General features: G+C 27.9%; 1 protein-coding gene across 9 annotated transcripts in view; it reads right to left on the bottom strand.

Moving 5' to 3' along the window:
• hth (Meis homeobox homothorax) overlaps positions 1 to 18,276 on the bottom strand; it is a 790,031-nt gene that overhangs the window by 711,048 nt on the left and 60,707 nt on the right. The window lies entirely within an intron of this gene.

The raw sequence follows: 18,276 nt of genomic DNA, 5'->3' as shown, positions 1-18,276 counted from the left end.
GCATGGACGTCCTAGTGATATTGTATGTTTAACAGAACAACCTGTCTCAACGAAGATTTGGTGTAAAAAGTAAATTGTGTGTCTTCTTTCTTTTTTCTGTTTAGCCTCCAGAACTACCGTAAGATATTACTTCAGGGGATGAATGAGGATGATAACAATGAATGCAAATGATGTATAGTCTTGTACAGTCTCAGATCGACCATTCTTGAAACGTGTAATTAATCGAAACCCAACCACTAAAGAACACCGGTATTCACGACCTAGTATTCAAATTCGAATAAAAGTACTAGCATTTGCCTTTACTAGCCTAAAAAGTAAAGGCTAGAATTTCTAGCCTTTACTAGAATCTGAACCTTAGAACTCTCGCCTTCGAATTCAGCTGTTTTGCGATGACGAGCTCACCACTAGACCACCCCGGTGGGTTTAAATTGTATGCCTACTAAGAAGCTCCCACAACCGTAATCTTTACGAAAATTACGTTGAATTGCAGTTGCCGATTGCAAATCGTGAAACCAAAACACACAGCGAGCACACGTTCTGCTCCAGTAAATGTATCCAATTTTAATAACACTGGTTAGAGTGCTGGTTGAAATTTGATGTTTTTGCTATGAAATGAGACTTAAACCGAATCCGTAAATAAATTTTTATATCCTTTTAATGTTGTGAAGTTCTTTTTAACCGTCCAGTACAACGGTTCATATTTCTTTACTTTATTTTATTAACAATAGTTAACACGTTAATATTTAACATTTACATTAGAAGATTAAAAGTTACCTAATATAATTTTTTTTTTTAATAAAAACTCCATAAAAATACAAATAATTAAAAAGTACAATATCTAACTACACGTTTATAGATTATTTTATAGTACCAACGTTGTTAATGGTATGATTTACGAGTAATAAGGAAAATAATAATAATAATAAAATAGAAGTAATAATTAAATACGACATTTATTACCTTATTTAAAAGTTTTATTTATATATATTTTGTTTTTAAAAGTAATAAATAATATATAAAAACTTAATTTCCAAGAAATGTAGTTGCCAAAGTATTATTTTTTTTCTTTTAGTACCCTACTTAAAAGAACTAAAAGAGATAAAGAATTAAAGAAACAACAATTAAAAAAAAAAATATATATATATATATATATATATATATATATATTTGTATTATAATAACAATAAAACTAATTTATTTTTAATTACAAAATAATATTACTATTTTAACAAAATAATTAGAAATAGTAATGTAACATGAATTAATAAATGCTTAATATAGGCAAACGGGCACCACAAAGAGCTATCTATCTGTAAATCACAGCATGTTATGAGATAATCTCTTTGATTTATTATTGAATAAATATTTATACAAGAGCAAATAAATAATTCAAATGTAGTTAAAAGCTACAATCATTTAAAAGTGAATTTAATTGATTGTATAAAATTATTTTCCAAAATAATTTGCATAATAATCTAAGATTTACCTCATAAATAAAATTCTATAAATTGTACCGTTTATTAAATGAACCGGTACAATTTCAATGGGTTTAAAAAGAAATTTAACGAAAAAATACGAAATTACAATTGGTATTTAACCTTCTTATTTATTAGTCTGTATAAGCATATTTTGGTCGTATAGATCTTTGCCAATAAGTTTGAACTGGATTCCGACCGAATTTTAAGATTCGTTTTTCCTGACCAATTAAAAAAAAATTGAAAATTTGAAAAATTAAAATTAAAAAAAAGTAAAAATTTCCTGACTTTCATCATTTATGTTACTGTCGTTTACTCTGCAAAATATATACATTTTTATTTCTTTGCAGCCTCCACCATCCCCATAGCTGCCGAACTAACGACTTTTTTTATTTTATTTTTTATTAATGTATTTTTACAAAATACATTTAAAATTATATTATTATTTTCTGTGTTAATTTGTTTCATTCAATTACATTGCAAAAAAAAACAGGTAGGAAAAAAAAATTAACTAAAAATAAACTAACTAAAGCAATCTTTAGAAAAAATCTAATTTGGACACCACATGACTTAATTCCTTGTTCGCCTATTAAATTACATATACACATTTTTTTTTTAAAGGTAAAATACGTAAAATTTTGTTTCATTAATTATTACTGATTTTTCATATTTTTTAAATTGTTATTATTAAATTATTATTTATTGTCTTTTTTTTTACAGAGGTAAACAATTTTTATTAAATCAATATATTAAAACAAAAAATGAAGTTAAAAAAAAAGGAAATGAATTCGGATTTGAACCGATGTGCCTTCCCTTTGTAAGATCCAAATATTTCATTAATTAAAACATTATTTGGCTATAACTCTGGAACCAATGAAAATAAGTACCAAGATATATCATATTACGTCAACGATATGTCATTTATCGTTGTAAAGCTCTCTGAATGGGGACAAATTACAATTTTTTTGAATTTTGTGCTCTTTGGAGGTTTTTGGTAAAGTCAATTGCAATCAAAAGAGGAGGTGCACAATTAGATGTTACAACAGTCCTAAATCCAAAATTTCAACATTCTACGGCTAATCGTTTTTGGTTATGTTATTTTTGGTTACGTACGTACGTCACGCGGAAACTAGTCAAAATAGATTCAGGGATGGTCAAAATGGATATTTTCGTTGAAATGTGAAAACCAAAATTTTTCGCGATTTAGTACAAGAAAGTAATAACTGCCCTTTAATAATGGTTTGCCCTTTTCTAAGTTTAATTTTGGCGGCTATCTGTTCTTCTGCTGCCAAGATTCAACCTTTTCCTTTCTTCCAAGTTTTTTTTTCCGTTTCCATTTTCCTATTCACGGCTCTATTCTGTTCTTGAGAGAAGTATGTTATTTTTTCTACAAGACATTCTTCATATCGTGTTCCAGACATTCTCTCACTGCAGTGAGATTTTTTTTGCCCCCAGCATCTACAACTCCATAAAACTTTTCGTTGATAAATTATTGTCTCGTGTAAATTCTCCAGAAGAAGAAATTTTTTAATGGAAAAGCCACCTCCGAAAAAGCAATCTCTGATTTTTTTTTGCTATTTTTCCTGAGTTTTTCTAAAAATTCCTGTCTTTTACCGACTAAGTTTATATTTCTTGCCATTTCCTGCCTTTGGAAACCACGTTAAAGATTAATCATTCGCTCAACAATAATAGTAAAACATTGTTGATGGTATACTTATTTTGTTTCAGAATAATTTTTTATATTAATTTCATTTAATTAAAAACATTTTTGTTTAAGTTTTACAAGTATAAAAAAAGCGTCCTCTTTAAAACGTTTCTTCAAATATTTCTTTATCTAAATGGAAAACTTTAGTCCAAAAATGTCCATAATGCGGAATAAATAATATTCCGCACTATAAAAATATTGGGGAATAAAATAAAATCATCCCCATTTTTTATTTATTAATACGATGAAAAAATGAATTTGAACCGTTATTCTAGCTCCAAACTCATCTCCCTAACATATAACAGTATATTAACATAATTTCTGGTCTTTCAGAACGTAATTAATATATTATTTTTAAGTCAAAAATGTTTAAGCTATTTTTTTTATTTTTTAAATTGTATACACGATTCTTAAATCCAAGTGCTATTTCGGTTACTTTTAATTAAGAAGATTGTACTAAAATCTCCAAACTTAAAAAAAAAAGACAAAATATTTATAATTAAGTGAACTACAACATCACTAGAAAATATTTATTTATGTAAATGAAACTTTTCGTAGTAAATTAAGCTCATTTTAATTTTTATTGAGATAACAAATTTCATGTAATCAAAAATAATAATGTTATATAATAAATTCGTAACCTAAGGGTGAAATAAATACCAAAAAATTCTAAAAAACAAATGACAAAATATCAAAATAACCAAATACTATTACACACATTTTTCAAATCATTTATTAATTATCTTATATTTTTGTCTGATAATTTTTTTTTAATAAATTTAAAAAAAAATTCTTTAAATTACTTTTATAAAATCCAATAATCAATTGCGGTAGGAAACCAGATTATTATAAAAGAGATCAATGTTGGACTAACTCAAATTTAATTAAAGAAACTATTCCCTAATAGATTACATAACTTATATTCCAGAAGTTAAAATATATGAAAAAATATTTAAAGTAATAAAGGAAATAATAAATAAATAAAATTAAAAAAAACGTATTATCCTTAGCAGATTTTATCGCGATATTTGCAAAAGACAAGAACGACACCCGAATTAAAGTCCAGAAATTAAGGGAATTTGCTAATAAAATAGGCTTACAAATTACGTTCGAAAAAACAAAGTGGTTCTCCAACGAAAAAAACAATTAATTACAAACACAAAAAAATTCTCGAAAATCAGGAAATTAAAAGAAAAATATCATTTAAACATCTAGGAAATTTAATAATGCCAAAAGCTCTAGAAAAAAAAGCGTTAAAAGAGCAAACGCAGAAAATTGGGTTAGCGTTCAACTTAACACGAAATCTATATAATAATAAATCGCTTTTGCATAATGCTAAACTCCGACATTACAAAACAATTATTCTACCGGAGGCGTAATATGGAGAAAAGTGTTTGCAAAGTTTTTTTGACTTTTTTAAAATTAAAAAAAAAAAAATTAAGAAACATATATGGACCCGATTACCAGAACGCAATTTATAAACTAAAAAGTGAAACAAAAATCTATAAAAAATAAAAGAAAACAACCAGAGAAGATTACAATTTTACGGGTATTTATACAGAACGGGCGAAAACAGATTAAAAAAAAAAAAATTAATTTTTGTAACTATAGAAGTATTAAAACTAGCCGGTTTAAAGAAGTAGAAAACGATCTTAAAACTTTAAAATTCTCCAATGAAACCTGTTTAAATACAGACCCATTTAGAAAATTAATCGAAGAATCTAAGTTTCCACAGAAGAAAGATAAGAGGAATATAGTTATAGAGACAAGAATAGAGTAAAAAAATAGAAAAAATATTGGGAAAACAAGAGAAGTTCCAAACTATTACGCAAATATGATCCTCAGTGGTCTGGATAAACAAAAAAAAAAAATGACATGTACGATGAATTCAGCGCAATCAAACGCAGATTACAAAATTTATTTATATTATATATTTAATATTGATAATAACTGTTTAAATGATATCAAAATTATTGAATTACTAGCTGACCCGGCAATGCTTCGCTATTGTTAGATTTGAGTGTGTATATAGATTAAATGAACGCAAATGAAAGTTTGATAAAACATTAAAAAACTGAACATTATGGACCTTCACAAAATTTAACCTTTTCCTGTTTCCTATCTTATATTTTTCGGATCTTCCATATTTTCTTTTTCCCTTCTTCCCGTCAACTTTTCTTCCCTTTTCCCATTTCTCCTCTTTTCGCAAGAATATTTATTTTCACGTAACTAATACATATTCTGAATATGAGCCAAATCGGCCATAAATTCAATTTTTCAAAATATATGATCCCTGAGCCACCTAGCGGGTTCAAAGTAATTCAGAAACCTTCGCGGGCGTACGCACAACTCACCACAGTTTCATCGCAATCGGATGAACGGTATAGGAACGCATACAAGACAAATACACTCATTTTTATACATATAAAAGATTTGGGTGAAAAAAGAAACTTCACATTTTTTTTTATCTTCAAGCTGAAGGATAAATGGTATTCCTGGAATGCAGACATATTTATCTTGAAAGCAATCTATTATGGGTAATGGTAGAGTGCTGGATAAGTATAGGGTAAGGGTTAGTGGTTAAAGATTTTGCACCCTCATCAAACTTCTATCACGAGTTGTTAGTAATCAGGATAGACCTCGCGCACGTCTTACGTATATAAATCTAACCTCCATTCAGGTGTACATCTGGACCTTAATGTTACACACACAAACGCAGAAAATAAATACAGATGAAACCTATTTCAGGTATATAGAGCCTAACTAGTGTGTAAACTATACCGCTTTTGTTTGCAATCCATCATTTGTTGTTCTGATTACAACAATTTAGAACACAAAAACTTTATAATTATATTAATAATATGATAGACAAACTGTGTAATTGTTAGGTTAATAAGTATAAAAATTATAAAATTGCAATTAAATATAATATTTATTAATTTAATTATACGTCTACGGATAATCAACATAAATGTAGAAATTCAAAAGCTTGATTTCATAGCAACATATGCGTACAGAAAACTATTTCACAAAAACTGAACGATCATTTTTTCTACAATATTTGATTACGTATAGGCGTAAAGAAAAACAAAAGTTCTATTATGGATGCCCTATTTATTTGTACATTACAAATGCTTATTTAACCGTACTTTTTTAATATAATCACAACAAAATATTATTAACTCCATTCAATAATAGAATGAATAGCAAACCGGAAGTAATTCATACAGTCTTATTATTACTGTCATCATTATAATAGAAAATCCTAGAAAACAATGAAACCATGAACTACGCGAAACGTATTAATTACTAAATAAACAAAAAACCGACAAAATTTTATTACAATTAAAAAAAATAAAAAAATAAAATACCACAATTCAGTATTGGCTGCCAATAAATGCGCCCACCAGGCTATATTGTATGGTATTGGCGCTAATCGATACGGTTATTTGTTAAGCTTAAATAAAATTCAATCGCACTAAAATTAGATTTACTGCTCTTGTTGAATATTTTTTTTTTTTTAATTTAACACAAATCTAAATATAGCATTAAAAAATTCATACATACTACGTAAATATACCGACTTGCTTTAACTTTTTCATTTTTTAATGCCGTTTCATTAAAATTTATTTTAAAACGTTGTAATAAGAAGAAAATAATGAATGACAATTTTCATAGTTTGTATATAAATTAAATCTAAACGCTGTTCTGGATCGATTATTAAACTTACAATAAAAAATTATGGAAACGTTTTATCCGGAAATCTCTTTAATTATTATAGGGAGCATAAACTTCTAGTAACTAAATGGATCGTTCATTCTCCAACCCCCCCCCCCCCGGTACATTTAATCAATACTACCACTTTATTTTTCCTGTTTAGCCTCTGGGAATTACCGTTCAGGTATTTTCTGAACGGTATGAGTGTAAATGAAGTGTAGTCTTGTACAGTCTCAGTTCGACCGTTCCTGAGATGTGTGGTTAATTGAAACCCAACCATCAAGGAACACCGGTCTCCACGATATAGCATTCAAATCCGTATAAAAATAACAGCCTTTACTAGGACTTGAACGTTGGAACTTTCGACTTCCAAATCAGCTGATCTGGGAATACGCGTTCGCCACTGAACCAACCCGGTGGATAATAAATACTATCCTGACTTTATGTAGAACACTATATTTTTAACGGTAATTGTGAATGATAGTCATTAGACTGATATAAATCAATCGTGTGTTTATATATATATATATGTGTGTGTGTGTGTAATTTATTTATTATACGTTTATTTATGTACGTATACTTTATTGAGGGTGTTCACTGGAAACCACTCTTCTTAGATGCAGTGTGAGATGCAATTTATTTGTGGTTCTTAATCAGAAACCCACCGGGTTGGTCTAGTGGTTAACGCGTCTTCCCAAATCAGCTGATTTGGAAGTCGAGAGTTACAGCGTTCAAGTCCTAGTAAAGCCAGTTATTTTTACACGGATTTGAATACTAAATTGCGGATACCGGTGTTCTTTGATGGTTGGGTTTCAATTAGCCACACATCACAGGAACGGTCGAACTGAGAATGTACAAGACAACACTTCATTTACACTCATACATATCATCCTCATTCATCCTCTGAAGAATTATCTAAACGGTAGTTACCGGAGGCTAAACAGGAAAAAGAAAGGTTCTTAATCAGAAGATTGTAAATACACGCTTGTGAGACGAAATAAAATATGAATCTTTTTTTTTATCAGTAACAATAAAAAAAAATACATTTTTATGAAAAGCTGCCATTAAAAGAGGCGTACTGTTATTTTTAATTTATAGCGATTTTTTTTAAATTCTTTTTTATTTTTTTGAATTATATTTTTTATTGTAAATAAAAAATCTTATGTTTAGATAATCTTGATATCTTTTAGCAAGAAACTGAAAATGCAACAAAATTATTTTATTAATTTTAACTTATACAAACACGTGCGCAAAGTTTTCAATCAAATTTTGATCGAATATATGATTTTCAATCGAAGAACGAATAACTGAATATCATAATAACTTTAAGCTACATACAATTTTATTATTACACCCCAAATCTGAGCAATGGTAATACAAAAATAAAATAAAAATATCTTATAAAAATATTTTTTTATATATATGTAGATCGTGTATATTTTTGATTCAAAATTTTTTAATCATTCATGTGGAAGAAATTTAATTACAGGACTATTGCAGAAACTTCCTCTACAAAAGAAATGAAGAATTATAAAATGAAAAAGGGAAAGGCGATCTAATGGAAAATCTATTTTTTCTATTTATTTAATAATATTCCTTAAAAATGATTGATTATCCTTTTTTGAAATGTAATCATATTTTTTTCTAAAACCATAAACAGTTCGGAATATTGTATCATAGTAGCAGGGTATTTAATGTAGTACTTAATTTTTTCCTATATGTTTTGTACTGTTGTAACAGATCTCAGCTTTAACAGAACATATGAGCAGAAATTTATATTAAAAATATAGTTAAAAAATGTTAAAATTGCATCAGTGACGAGGTGATAAACATATATTTCTAATCTTTTATTTTGTCTTTAAACTAAATTTCCATCTACATATATGGTGTATATATATATATATATATATACACTTAGCCGACCCGTCTAGCCAAAACATGGACCCTCAGGGCTCAGGCGAACCCCTGAAGCCAACTCAGAGACTCCTCGGAGCCTAACCCAGGGCCGCAGAGCTCACTTCGGTCACCATTCCGTTCTTCCAAGAGGGCTGAGCCCCCTTGACCCCCGCATCGTTCGTTATCTGCATGATTGTGAGAGAATATACTGACAAATAACAATTATACTAGATCAAGTATTTATTTTTTGTTTATCCCGTACAAACAAAAACCCTCTTTGTTTTTATATAATAGTATAGATATATATATATATACTGATAAAGCAGATATATAAATGCCAAAATACTAAACATAAAGAAAAAAACACAAAAATTAGAAAAATCAATTTTTATAAACGAAAAATACTATTTTATTTATCAACTTTTAACCGAATATTCTCAATTATCGCTTTACACAACAATAACAAAGTTATTAAATACAAAATTATTCATGAATTTTGATAATTCGTGCAGGAATTATCTAGGGCCAACTGTATTTAATTATTGCTGTACGTTTAACGTATATAATGTTTTATTGTGCATAATTCATCAATAAAAATTTATAATACGTAGATATATATGTAAATTAAAACTACTTATACATATATGTAGTTATATAGGGTTCCCAATTATTTGCTTTACATCTTGGGAAAGTATCGTCCTGGGGAACTGCTGTGTGTGTATACATATATAATTGTGTGTGTATATGTGTGCGCGCGCGCGTAAATTGCCTATAGAACTTTTAAAAAATATAATACTAACAACCAAAGTGTAAAATATAAAAATAAAATGGGTCCGAGAAACCCACGTTTATAATTTATCGTATATTCTGAAATGATAAAGGATTATAAAAAGGTTATATCCAATTTAAATTCATCAATTGGTTTTATTCAGATTCATTCTTATTTTAATGATAATTAAACCAGAACGGTCAACTTTAAGTACGATATTAAACAAAGTAATACAAGTTAATGCAGATTTCATCAGAAAATTAACTTTCCTTGATAAATCAACATGGGATGCTTGTTATTCTTAATAATAGCTATGTTATTTTTGTTAGTGACTTATGACTTATATATTATTATGACTTATATTAGTGCCAAGTCATTATGGTTATGGTATTTTATAAAAAAAAACTAACTTACAAAATTAGATTAAAAAAATTGAATGATAACAATAAACAAAATTAGAAGTGAAATTTATAAAACACTAACTGAACGTAAAAGTAATGTATCATAGATACCAATACGTATTACAATATTCCAGCTTGTATTACAATATTATGCACGAACACAATTAATATATAATAATTATAATTATATACTAATGTGATTTACGTTATAATTAATTTAATAATTAACCTGATTGTTAACTGAAACTAATAATTATTGTAATTATAGCTAATAAAGGCTAATTAATTAAGCATTACTGGCAATTTAAATATTCCAAAATATATGTACAATATATATTATGTATTTATTTATTTATTTGTTTTAATTTTGCTTAACGTGATCGGTTGGTAGAACCTCAGTGAAAATGTTATTTTCTGACAAAAATAAATTCCAAAAAGAATTGTTAATAATCTGTCTAAAATCTATCTAAATCTGTCTAGAATTGATAGTTTTAAACAAAATATGAAATAATTCTTAATTTATTTTATAGATGATAAATAATTTAAAAACATTTATTTAATACGGAGTAACGAATTTTAATGAGATTTTTATATTACGGTCAAAAATACTCAAATCAGATTTTAAATTTTGTCAAAGATTATATTATTTTAACTGTATTTATTAAAATTTATAAACATTATTTATTAATAAATATATATTTATTTATAAATCCATGCAAAATTACAACAAAGTCTGCTTTGAAATTCTTTAATTATAACTAAAAGTAGCAAAAATAAAGTGAAAACAAAAAATTAATTTTTACTTAGTACTGCCAAGATTATTAACATTAAAATATACAACTAAGTAATGGAAAGTAAACATTCGTGTGTGCCAAAAACTATTTTGAAAAAAAATTACATTTACAAAATTTTAAAAGTACAGCAACAGATTTTTATTAAAATATAACATGACAAAAAAACAAAAAGAAATTAACGTTGATGTCTTTTGGTTATTCAATTTCAGTGGTTTTATAGAAAAATTAAATTCAAATTTTTAAAAATATAAACCATCATTATATAAAATAAATCTAATAACTATTCTGTAATTCTGATAATTCTTTTTAACACAATAATTTTACCAAATTGAAAGGAAAGTCAGGAAACCAAGTCAGGAAAGTAAAAGAGTAACAAACTGTAAATATCTCGGAGAAGTAATAACGCCAAAGCTCTAGAAAAGATAGCGGGTAAAAGAACGAACGTAAAAAAACGGCGTTAGCGTTCAACTTAATACGAAATTTATATATAATTAAATATCGCTTTTGCATAATCTTTAATCGCATAATGTTTAATTCCGACATTACAAAAGAGTTATTCTTCCGGAGGCGTTATATGGTTTTAGATTTTTTTTAAATAGAAAAACAAATTCTACGAAACATATAGGACTCTATTACCAGGGCGGAATTTATAAACTAAAGAGTGAAACAGAAATTTATTAAAAAAAATATAAGACACCATCCGGAGAAGAAAATTACAATTTTATGGGCATTTATATAGAATGAGCGAAAACAGATTAACAAAACAAATTAACTTTTAAAACAGTAGAACTATTAAAACGAGCCAGTTTAAAGAAGAATAAGACGACCTTAAAACTTTAAAAATTTCCAAAGAAACCTTTTAAATAGAGACCTATTTAGAAAATTAATCACATAATCTAAGTTTCCAGAAAAGAGGGATAAGAGGAGAATAGGAAGAAACTGGACAGAGGAAAAAAAACAATAACAGTGAAAAGATTTTGGGAAAATAAAAGAACTTCCAAATTATTATGCAAACGTACGTGATCCTTAGTCGTCCGGACTAACAAAAAAAAAAAAGAATTTTTATATATATATACAAACAATTTTTTTTTTGTTTACACAGTCCGATCATTTCATCGCGCACATCATTTGTCTTCAGCATACCGATATTGAGTAACCACGTTTTAGAATTTTTGAAAGTTACATTACGTGGTTACATTAATAATCAAAATGGCAAATATTGATCGATACAATATCCACACATCTTAAGTGAATCTTCGCTGCATTCACAGAAGGTAGGGGTTTGGTGTGGGTTTTCTCGCGGTCCGATTTTTTTTTCTACGAAACTCCTGTGCAACTTGTAACTAATCTCCAACTTGATGAACGCTATTGTTACCTGCAACAAGACTGGGCAACGTGCCGTACATCCAAAAACACCAAAAAATTTTGAAAGAAATTTTAGATGATCGCATGATCTCAAAAGGTCTGTGGCCCCCTCGTTCCCATAAGATTAGCCATGATATTCTACGAAGAAAAAATACGATACAAAGGGTTCGGACCTGCCTTCAAAAAAACGGTGGAGATTCTCAACAATTGTTGTAAGACATTACCGTATGTGTGTAACTACATTCCACAAAACAAATCAAACTTAAATCTGTATTGCAGCACATAATGGAATTACGGTGCTCGATAAAATAATCGCAATGTAGTTTGGGGTAGCATTACAAATCATGTAATAATTATTAATCTATCATTATAGTGACACTTACTATTAAGAGATATGTAAAAATAAATTATTTAACGAAACTTTCATTTAAAATAACATTAATTTTTAAAGGAGGCAATCTTTTACGTCAGTAACAATAAATTAAGCGATAAGTAATGTATAACAATTCGTCAGGAAATAATAAAACAATATTACGCTAAAAAAATAATCTAATAAAGTAGAAAAACTTTATCATCAAACATTAAACTGTTAATTTATAAAAGTATTTTTCGCATTTAAAATATTAACACGTTAAAAATAATGTAACAGTTAATAAAAACTGTGGTTGGACCACCGGCATAAAGTTATATATTTTTTAAACTAATTAATTAATTAATTCAAAGCATAATTAACTGAAAATTAATCATACCTTTAATAAATTAAATTATTCACTAAATACAAATTTAAAAAAAAGGTATTTTTAAAGTTGTTTATTCAGTTTTTAAAAAGTTTGTAAGCTACAGAGCTTACAAGCAACTTTTTTTTCATAATACGAAGTATTTCGTTATTCATCAACAAAGTTTCGTACAACTCTTTTTTTTACGGTTAATTTATTTGTTCCTTTTTTAATCGCTTTCCCTTTTCTCTATTTTTATTTTTACTTTTATTATGAACAGCAAGTCGGTTCGTTCGTTCACCAATTACCGCTGTTACATTTAATTATTGGTTTCCGTTTAGGATTGTTTGTTTGTTTTGCTTTTTTTACGAGTTGCTAACTGACCAGTTTTATTTCATTTTTTATTATTTTTATACTACAATCTTTCGCGCTTTTTAAAATGAGTTTCATCTTACGAAATAAATAAAATGTAAACTGGAAAAAACATATATATAATATATATAAACCGCTAAAAAATATTTACTTTATTCACACGTAAACATTCATAGCGTTTAAAATGTAAATAACTTATTAAATTTGTTAAAATTACAGTAGTATAACATTTTAAGATTAATTTTACAGTTGTTCTGTTTTTATAAATATGTCTTTGATTATGAAAATCATTACATAATTTGTTATTAAATGAAAGTATAATTCCTTTAATATAATCTCTATTAACAACCTTTACTACTTGCTAATTGTTTTATTATTCATTTCCATTACGGAGGAAATGAATTAGAAAATGGTGTTATAGAAGAAGAAGAGGAAGTTGAGGAGGATGAAATGGGAGAAACAATACTGAGATCTGAATTTAAGAGAGCATTAAACGATTTAAATGGCAGAAAGGCTCCTGGAATAGACGGAATACCTGTAGAATTACTGCGCAGTGCAGGTGAGGAAGCGATTGATAGATTATACAAACTGGTGTGTAATATTTATGAAAAAGGGGAATTTCCGTCAGACTTCAAAAAATGTGTTATAATCATGATACCAAAGAAAGCAGGGTCAGATAAATGTGAAGAATACAGAACAATTAGTTTAACTAGTCATGCATCAAAAATCTTAACTAGAATTCTATACAGAAGAATTGAGAGGAGAGTGAAAGAAGTGTTAGGAGAAGACCAATTTGGTTTCAGGAAAAGTATAGGGACTAGGGAAGCAATTTTAGGCCTCAGAGTAATAGTAGAAGGAAGATTAAAGAAAAACAAACCGACATACTTGGCGTTTATAGACCTAGAAAAGGCATTCGATAACGTAGACTGGAATAAAATGTTCAGCATTTTTAAAAAATTAGGGTTCAAATACAGAGATAGAAGAACAATTGCTAACATGTACAGGAACCAAACAGCAAAAGTAATAATTCAAGAACATAAGAAAGAAGCCGTATCCGACAAGGATGTTCCCTATCTCCGTTACTTTTTAATCTTTACATGGAACTAGCAGTTAATGATGTTAAAGAACAATTTAGATTCGGATCAACAGTACAATGTGAAAAGATAAAGATGCTACGATTTGCTGATGATATAGTAATTCTAGCCGAGAATAAAAAGGATTTAGAAGAAACAATGAACGGCATACATGAAGTCCTACGCAAGAACTATCGCATGAAAATAAACAAGAACAAAAGAAAAGTAATGAAATGTAGTAGAAATAACAAAGATGGACCGCTGAATGTGAAAATAGGAGGAGAAAAGATTATGGAGGTAGAAGAATTTTGTCATTTGGGAAGTAGAATTAATAAAGATGGGCGAAGCAGGAGCGATATAAAATGCCAAATAGCACAAGCGAAACGAGCCTTCAGTAAGAAATATAATTTGTTTACATCAAAAATTAATTTAAATGTCAGGAAAAGATTTTTGAAAGTGTATGTTTAGAGTGTCGCTTTATATGGAAGTGAAACTTGGACAATCGGAGTATCTAAGAAGAAAAGATTAGAAGCTCTTGAAATGCGGTGCTATAGGAGAATGTTAAAAATCAGATGGGTGGATAAAGTGACAAATGAAGAGGTATTGCGACAAATAGATGAAGAAAGAAGCATTTGGAAAAATATAGTTAAAAGAAGACAGACTTATAGGCCACATACTAAGGCATCATGGAATAGTCGCTTTAATATTGGAAGGACAGGTAGAAGGAAAAAATTGTGTAGGCAGCCCACGTTTGGAATATGTAAAACAAATTGTTAGGGATGTAGGATGTAGAGGGTATACTGAAATGAAACGACTAGCACTAGATAGGGAATCTTGGAGAGCTGCATCAAACCAGTCAAATGACTGAAGACATAGAAAAAAAAAAAAATTGTTTTATACAAAATATTTATAATGTGGAAAACTGAAGCACATTGTCTTTCTTAGTTTTTTCAAGTTTTAAACAAAAATCTATTTTTTTCTAAAGTATTTGGCACTTTCTCCTATAAAAAAAAAAAACATTTAATTTTTAACTCTCTACAAAAAAATTAAAATTCCTTAAACGGGACTGACAAAGAAAACTTTACGGCTAACTCATTAAAACTTGAAGTATAATTTAATGTTTGATATTACACAAATTTATTTGCTTATTACCAATAGTTAAGTAAATCATTTAAATGTAATTAACAAAAACCTTACTGGATTAACTAAAAGAAAAAAATGGAATAAGTAATAAATAACAAAATAAAATGGTAATTTACTAACTACTACAAGAAATGTATTTAAGGGATGTCTAATTAAGATTATAACAAGGTCCTTATTAATTTCTAAACAAAATATTTTTCAAGGATTTTTATATTTAATTTTGTAATTAAATCTATAAAAACGCTAGGATTTATAACAATAATAATAAGGAAGTAGATAATTTGTTTAAACTGAAAAATTATTTTAACTTACTAAATGATTATTAAGAATACAATAATAAAATTGTTGTTATTCTGCATAATTTTCTCATTATTTAAGAAACAATAAGACATAATGAGAAGATTATTACGTAAAAAAAAAACGTAAGATTTTTTTTAGTTAAATGTAATGTTACATTGATAAAAGCATGAAAATTATTATTATTATTATATTATTCAATACATACGAAAATATATATTATAGTACACAATAAAAAATAAGAGAAACAACAAACCATTTCGTTCTAAATTACAAAAATGTATAATAACAAATACAGATAACGAGACAGTCGATATTATTTGTAACTTAAACTAACTAATAAATACTTGTGTGAAAGGATATAAAACTATAAAATCTAATAATAAAAGGCACCTAAAAAAACAATAATTGAAAATCCTCTAGCTTGGAAGTTAGACACGGACCTTTTAAGAGCTTTTAACTATATTTCTGTGTTTTATTTTTAAACTCGTAACTCGGTATCTGTAACTGTAGTCTATATTCTCTACTTAATACATAACAGTTTTTATCTCCAACCAATAACAGACAAAAATATTATCAGAATAGTTTAATTTCACAAAGTTTGGGATTACATCAATTTCTTAGCTTTTAAAATAATTTTAGAAGTATATTTTGAAATGTTGTACAAGACTAACGTACGAATATTAAAAATCCCTTTTGGCACGCCGGAAGACGCAGGTAGATTTCACCGGTGCTAAGTAGGACATAAAAATGATTTCCACCTAAAAGTTAATAAAAATTTCAATTTATTCAATACGACAACGGTTGTGTGAGTAAAAACGTTTCAAACTTGTATGTTTAGCATACGACAAGCCCTAACTTCTTACAATTCCAGCAATATTTTGGTCATCCCTTGCCGTAAGGGTCATATCAAAACTTTTTCAGACAATTTTAAGTAATGTTTAAGGGATTAATGAATGACCACTTTAAACCGATTCGATACTTTGCTTATTAAGGGAAGTATGAATTTTTTTGTCTTCAAAACCCCATTTTTTCCAACCTTGGGCCAATGGTTGGTGATACCAAAAACCTTTACTTAGATAGCTTTTAGGCCCTTATCGAAATAATAGCAGGAACTTAAACGAATTCAATATTTTACGTAATAAGAAAATTATAGCATTTTTAATTTTTTTTTAAAGCTCCCCATTTCCACCACCATGATCCGATTTTGGCTGTTGACGAACTCGACTGAGATTTTGAACGAGTTATTTTTAAGGAACAATTTGAAAGTGATTGGTGCAAAATTTCGGCAGTTACCGTGTCCACAAGAAAGTGAAATATATATAAATGAACTTTTGATTTAACGGTGGTTTTGAGGTCTGAGGCATGTGAAACGCGAAGATATGTCGATATTTTCCGGAAGTCGAATCACGGTACCCGTTACAATAGGTAGCTTTTTTATAAAATCTACCTAAAAACGAAAACCGTTAAAAATTAAAATATAAGGTTTACGATTAAAAAAAATCCGTTAAAATAGTAAAAACAACATATAAAAATTAAAAGAAACAAAGAAAGCTTTACACTACATTAAAAATAGAAGTTTTGTTTGTTGTAATATTTCTAATTACGTTTATATAAAAAATAATAAGTATAATTTTATATAAATTATAATTTTTTAAATGAATTTAATCCGGGCTGGTCTACTGGTTAACTCGTCGACGCAAAACAGTTGTTTAACAGCTGATTTTCGAAGTCGAACGTTCTGAAGTGCACCGGTGTAATATGGTGGTTAGGATTCAATTAACCAAATATATCAGGAATGATCGGCCCGAGTCTTTAAAAGACTACGTATCATTTGCATGTCATACCAAATCATCTTCATCTCATTGGTCAGTGGGGGGTTCACCAGTTGAACACATTGAAATGTTCACATTAGAAAAAAAATGACTTTAATCCGAATAAGAACTACAGAAATTTGTTTACAGTATTTATAAATAAAAATTAAAAAAATTATTACAAAATCGTAAATGAAAGTTAAAATACGATTTTTCTATCTCTACATAAAACTAAATATATATATGTTTTTTTTTTTTTGGAAGAGCAGGCATCAACAGCTATGGTCATTAGCTCGGGGGGAAATTGGAAGCCTGTGATAAGATGCTGTCTAACCGGGATTCGAACCCGAGACCTCCGCACGAAATACCGAAATACTACCTACTCAGCGTCGGAGATCGGCTTGTTTTCTTTTCGTTATTAAATATAGCCTCTCTCAGTATTGTATTTAGAATTGTTCGTCATCACAAATTGACAAGATAAGTCGATTATAAAACGTTAAAAATATTCATAAATAAAATTTGAACCTATTATCAAAATAGAATTTTTAAAATGTCTATTTTTGGTGTATCATTTTTAGATATGAAAATATTGTTTATGACGGATAAGTTTACTTAATTGAATGGCTACAGTGTTTAAATGACAGCTTTCTTTATTTTAAGAAATTTCCTTTATTTTTTCCTTAACAACACAAACATAAGATTTTAAATTTAAAGTCCTAATATTTTTTTAACGAAACTA

This window comes from Lycorma delicatula, chromosome 5, assembly GCF_047948215.1.
Source record: "Lycorma delicatula isolate Av1 chromosome 5, ASM4794821v1, whole genome shotgun sequence".
Lineage (NCBI taxonomy): Eukaryota > Metazoa > Arthropoda > Insecta > Hemiptera > Fulgoridae > Lycorma > Lycorma delicatula.
The sequence above is the reverse complement of the archived record's forward strand: the minus strand, read 5'-3'. Positions and strand labels throughout refer to the sequence as shown.